Source organism: Chelonia mydas, chromosome 3 (genome assembly GCF_015237465.2).
Source record: "Chelonia mydas isolate rCheMyd1 chromosome 3, rCheMyd1.pri.v2, whole genome shotgun sequence".
Classification (NCBI taxonomy): Eukaryota; Metazoa; Chordata; order Testudines; family Cheloniidae; genus Chelonia; species Chelonia mydas.
The window spans coordinates 184,098,057-184,104,270 of record NC_057851.1 but is presented as its reverse complement, the minus strand read 5'-3'; the positions used below and the strand labels follow the sequence as shown (position 1 = coordinate 184,104,270).

General features: G+C 50.4%; 1 protein-coding gene across 6 annotated transcripts in view; it reads right to left on the bottom strand.

Annotated features, from left to right (window-relative positions):
* Positions 1-5,935, bottom strand: part of LOC102938708 — a 95,055-nt gene extending 89,120 nt beyond the window's left edge. Inside the window, exon 1 of one of the 6 annotated variants that reach the window (XM_043543906.1) lies at positions 5,639-5,935. The gene's annotated coding sequence lies outside the window, so the exon portion shown is untranslated. Of the gene's footprint in view, positions 1-4,416; positions 4,505-5,594 lie in introns of those variants that run through there. The other 5 variants (XM_043543905.1, XM_043543910.1, XM_043543912.1 and 2 more) reach the window with 5 other exon arrangements.
* Positions 5,936-6,214: the final 279 nt, after the last annotated feature.

The following is a 6,214-nucleotide window of genomic DNA, read 5'->3' as shown; positions in this document are numbered from 1 at the left end:
TGGAAAGCAGGAGGGGGATCAGGGCTGAGGCAGCGGATTGGGGTGTGGGGAGAGGCTCAAGGGCGCAGGCTCTGAGTGATGCTTATCTCAAGCAGCTCCCGGAAGCAGTGGCATGTCTCTTCGGCTCTTAGGTGGAGGCGCAGCCAGGTGGCTCTGCACCCTGCCCCATCCGCAGGCACCACCCCAGCAGCTCCCATTGGAGCACCAGAGGGAGCCATTTGAGCTTGCAGGTGTCAGAGCAGGGCCATGCTGCGGCTTCCGGGAGCCACATGCAGCGGCCACAGACCCTGCACCGCGGCAAGAGCGCTGGAGCGGGGCCATGCCGCGGCTTCCAGGAGCTGCGTGGTGCAGTCACCAACCCTGCGCCCTGGCTGGAGCACCAGAGTGGGGCCATGCCGCGGCTTCCAGGAGCTGCGTGGTGCAGTCGCCAACCCTGAGCCCTGGCTGGAGCACCAGGGCGGGGCCGAGCTGTGTAGTGTGGCCCCCGACCCAGTGCCCCAGCTGGAGCGGGGCAAGCCCCAGATCCTGCTCTCTAGTGGGAGCTCGTGGGCTGGCTTAAAACAGCTCGCAGGCTGGATTTGGCCCGCGGGCTGTAGTTTGCTCACCCCTGCCTTAGCTGGTCCCCCAAATTCTCTAGCTGTCAGTCACTCAATAAATTAACTGATACAATCTTTAAAAATACAGCCAGTTCCCAGGGCCGGATTAAGGCAGAGGATTTTGGGGCTGCAGCCCAGGGCCCCGGCTCAAGGGGGAACCTGCAAAAATAAATCACAGGCAGCGATCTCTGGGGCGCTCAGGCTGCCTGGCCTGGCCCCGCGCCGCTCCCAGAAGTGACTGGCTGCTTGCATGTCTCTGATGTCTCTGCAGTCCCTGGTGGGGGGAGGCAGCTCCGCGCACTGCCCCCATCCCCAGAAACGTCCCCGCAGCTGCAGGGGCGGCGCTAGCGAGTGCAAGCAGTGCACGGAGACACACTGTCCCCCTCCCTGCAGGGGCACGCAGAGACGTCCAGCAACCAGTCGCTTCCAGGAGTGGCGTGGGGCCAGGGCAGGCAGGCAGCCTGCCTGAGCCCTGCTGCGCTGCCGGCTGGGAGCCACCTGTGGTACGCGCCTCCCAGCCAGAGGCTGCACCTCGCAACCCCTCCTGAAACCCAATTCCCTGCCCAAGCCTGGATCCCCCTCCTGCACCCAAACTCCCTCCCAGACCCCGCACCCCCTCCTGTACCCCAATCCCCTGCCCCTGCCCCCTCCTGCACCAAACTCCTTCCCAGGAAAAAGACTTGTATACAGGGGCCCCACAAAATCTAATAGCCCCATGCCCACAGGAGAGTTAATCCGGCCCTGCCAGTTCCCAGCATATCCCATGTTCTCCTGCCACTTAGGTGTCTTCTCCATGTACTCCTCTCAACATATGGAGCACAAAAATGTCACTGACGTCATTGTAGAGTTGGATGACACTAAGATTACAAGACAAGGGATCCCTTTGTCGGTAACTTTAGCACTAAGTCTATCCATGAAGAAGTTTATAAAACATAAGCTGTCAGTCTTCACATGATGTAAAGCCAAATTCTACTCTCAAACGTGCATAAATCAGGGGTGGGCAAACTTTTTGGCCCGAGGGCCACATCGGGGTTGCAAAACTGTATGGAGGGCTGGGTGGGGAAGGCTGTGCCTCCCCAAACAGCCTGGCCCCTTGTCTCCTATCTGCCCCTCCCACTTCCCGCCCCCTGACTGCCCCCCTCAGAACTGCTGACCCATCCAACCCCCCCGGCTCCTTGTCCCCTGACCTCCCCCTCCCAAGACCCCCTGCCCCTAACCGCCTCCCGGGGACCCCACCCCCATCCAACCCCCCGCTCCCTGTCCCGACCCCTATCCACACCCCCATCCCTAACTTCCCCCCAGGACCCCACCCCCTATCCAACCCCCCCCGTTCCCCGACTACCCCCCCCGAACCTCCACCCCATCCAACCGCCCCCTGTCCCCTGACTGCCCCCCGGGACCCACTGCCCCTTATCCAACCCCCCCCAGCCCCCTTACCATGCCACTCAGAGCAGCATGTCTGGCAGCCACCCGCCCGGCCGGAGCCAGCCATGCCGCCGCACTGCCCCACAGGAGCGCGCAGCCCCGCCGCCCAGAGAGCTGCACACGTGGCAGTGTGGCTGCAGGGGAGGGGGACAGCTGGGGAGGGGCCAGGGGCTAACCTCCTCAGCCAGGAGCTCAGGGGCCGGGCAGGATGGTCCCGCGGGCCGGATGTGGCCCGTGGGCTGTAGTTTGCCCACCTCTGGCTTAGATGGAGCTTCGTGAGTTCAGTATTAGTGGCACACATCCTAAATTCAACGTTAGTCCTAAGGATCCACACATATCCTCCAGTGATTCTGCTGTCCCTGACTCCGAAGGCATAAGTGAGACAGGTATTGAGACATTCAAAAGCAATAAGGAAGTGACAAAGTACAGGATTTAGAAACATCCCTCTGTTTAGATTTATTTTTCCCATTAGCCATCCCAAAGATAAGGAGGGTTAGTTCTGCACAATCTCATAACTGACAGGCATAGCACCGGTATTAAAAGATGTTCCTGATCATCTCAGTTTTATTTTAAAATAATTTGAGTGCAACATTTCTGTAATGAAAGCGTGAGTTTATTTCAGGGAGACTTTTAATTAAATTACAGCTATCCTGATATGAACAAATTAAAAATAAAGCTCTCAGGGGAGCAGGTTTTGCATTTAAAACTACTCAGGTCAGTTAAGCTATCTGAACGTTCAAAAGATAAGGTGCACAGGAAATACCTCAGAAAACAAAGATAGGTGAGTTTTGACTGAAGACCACTCAAAAACCCCATTTACCTTTTGATCTGCTTGTGGAAAATGTCCCAGTTTGTTCCCAAGGATGTTTGCAAACACGTAAAAATATAATTGAGTTCTCTCTCAGTTCATAATAAACATGGAAGAAAATTGTAAAATAATGGTCCAGCAGCAGTATGCTCTGCACTGAGCAGGAGAAATCGCTTCAGTCTCAGAAGCCACTTCTTTTCTCCCTAGTCGAAGTGATGAGTGAGGAAGGGGAAGGAGTCTTGTCTTACTCAGTGGGAGAATAGGCTGACAGGATCCAGCGATGGTCCTGACTAATTCTGCTCAGCCAGAAGAATGATGGACTAATATCAGACTGCACCAAGAAGCAAAGATAGTTCCTGCCTCTCTCTCAGGACTTCCAGAGCAGCAAAGCAAATTATACTTACACAGGGATGCCAACACTCAGAACCAAATGGCAGTGCACAGTTCCTGTCATGTTTGGGTTGCCCATGATTGAAGGAATTGGATGTGTAAACCAAATATTACCTCTCTTCGCTTTGCTGACTCTCTGCCATGTATCACAGCAACCGGCCATCAGCACCCTCTTTCATTGGATGGAGGGTTCAGCACAGACGAACATAAGGTGATTATTCTCCACGCAACAACTAAGCATGCTCACTCCAGCCAGGGTGGAGAAATATTTTGTTTTGCTTTAAAATTAAGCTGTTTCAATGATCTAAAATATCATTATTTATTGTTGTTAAAAAAATAAAAGGGTATATAAAGGCTTAAATAAGTGAATTCTTGAGGTTTTAGGACCGGTTACATGTTGGATTTATCACCCCTGACAACAATAACCTTTAAGAAGACAAAAGATTCTTTAAAGAATTTGATTGCTTTATTTTAGTTCTTTATTCTCCCTTTCAGTGTCCAATGCTGCCCTCATTACTCAGACAAAACAGTTACTGAACTCAAGGTCAGGTCCTCAAATATGGATTTTTTAAAACCCTCTCCCCTTTGCCATCTTAAAACATTATCATATCATTTTAATTCGGACAACAGAGCTAGTATTTTTAACAATATTCTTTCAAACTTTTTTCCCCCTTTTTTGTAAGTATCCTTGGAATATCTTATTGCTATAGGCTTTTCTTCGTATTAACCCTACTCATTTAGTTTCAGTGTCCTTTTAATTTATCTGCTTAGGAGTCTTCTAGACATTTTCAGGAAGGAGTTTCTTTTGCAGGATTGAGCCCAGATTCTGGCCCTTGTTGACAGTTTCAGCCAAGACACCAGCATTTGACTGGTCATGGAGACTGTAATACACTCTCATTTCTAGAGTTATTCCCTTCAGGTCACAGGTAAGGCACACTAGTGGGGCTGTGTTTTAGAATACAAAATGTTGCTCCTAGATTTGTGGTTAAACTAAAATAATGAAGTGCTGGTAGTGTCTCCCTAAAGTATCACATATACTTTGAAAGCAGCATTCATATTTGCTTTCGGTTTTGGCAGCTAATATGACTGCAGTGACTTTACAGATTTTAGTAGTACTGAACATAGGGGTTATTTAAGACTAGAGATATTGCTGCTGGGGAGAAAAATGGACACAGTATCACTTATGGCACTACTCACCCTACATATGCCAATAATCATGTGATGAGTAGTAGCAGTGCTTGTGGGGAATTCTGAAGGCAGTTCTGTCCCTATTCCTCCTAGTGGGTGTCACCTTCATGATAAGGCACATACAGAGATCAAGCCAGGATTAGCAAGAGGAAAGCCGTCATCAAGAAGATAAAAGCATTCTCATTCTTTAACACACTGTTATATGGGAACCTGAAAAAACACTGTGGATTCTTCTCACCAACATTGCTACCCCCGCTACAAAGAGCGGTCATAGTGTATTCTCTGTCATTATGAATAATTGTACAGCACAGCTGGAGTGGTTATTCACAGCACCCTCACATCCAAAAGTCTCTATGCTTACGACTAAACTATTCAGCTGCTGATTGTCCCATCTCCCCTCCACAGTAGTGTAAGGATACCAGAGACCTATGCAAACTCCTAGAATAAACACAACTGTCTCAGTTGCAGACTTGGTAAACAATTTTTTGGCAGGATGGTAGCCACAGAAAGAACTACACACACAAAAGGCAGGAGGAGAAAAAAATCTCTCAATTGGTATAGAAAGAAAGATGTATCTGAAAATGATCTGTGAACATCCAAAATATTATAATAGGAAGAATACTTTGTATGTGTTTCTCATCCAAGAATTCTAGTCACAACTGCATTATTTAGATTTTTTTTATCTTAGATGTTTGGAAAAGATACAGATGAAATGTTTAATTTTTAAAAAAATTTCATGCAGGTTACACTTTAATTTCTCTTTTGCTCAAAAATTATCAGAACACAGTTCATTCTCTGATAACATTAAGCCTGGGTTAGTCTGCAGGTAGATCGACCCAATAGAAATATTTTTAAACAAAGTTGGTTAGATCCATAATTTAAACACAAGGGATTACAGCTACCTTTCATAAAGTTACTAATTTTTAAAACCACCACACATATTTATACAGGACCACACAGACACACACTCCACACGCGTTCACACCACAGACACATGAATGCACGTGTGGCCAGCACAGGTACGTTCACACACCCACACAGATGCACGCTCACACCCAGCTACATACACGCGCACACACCTGCGCACGTACCCAGCCATGCGGACACCCAATCCACGCCCGGACTTGAACACACACACGCGCGCATTTGCACCTATACACACGGCGCGCATCCACACGAACACGCACTTGAAGCGCTTACGCTGACCCGGCTCTGTGCCTCCCTCCCCTACCGTGTCCCGGGCTTTTGCCTGCGACCGTCGGAGAGTCCCAGCTTGTGCGCGGGCTGAACCTCCGCCGCCGGCTACTGAGCTGGGGCGCGGCCCCTGCTAACCACACGAGAGCCGGGGACGGGACTCCGATCCCCCGGCAGCCGGCGCGCGGAGCAGGGACCGGCTCTGCACGCGCCCTCCTACCCACCAGGGCGCAGCGTGTGCCGCGTGCGCCGGAGCGGAGCGGGCGGGTTCCTCCTGCGCGCCTCTCCCTCCAGCCTCCTGTTGGGAGCAGGGGTTGCTGCTGCCTCAGGCTGTGGGGAGCTCTGCGGGGAACTTCCCTGTATCCCTCACAGAGCCACACCCAGCAAAACCTTCCACCCCCTGACTGAAAATGATCCTCCTCCGGTTGGGGGGGATTCTCCTCCCTTGTGCTCAGGGCACAGTGCTGTACATAGTGGGTAAAACAGCATACAAAAGTGGATTCAAACGTGTATTTGTTTGACTGTGTTTTTATTGACAGTCCAAATTATACAGCAACCTCTGCTTTTCTTTAAAGTAAATCAAAGGCAAAAAACAATGTTAATACAATCTTAT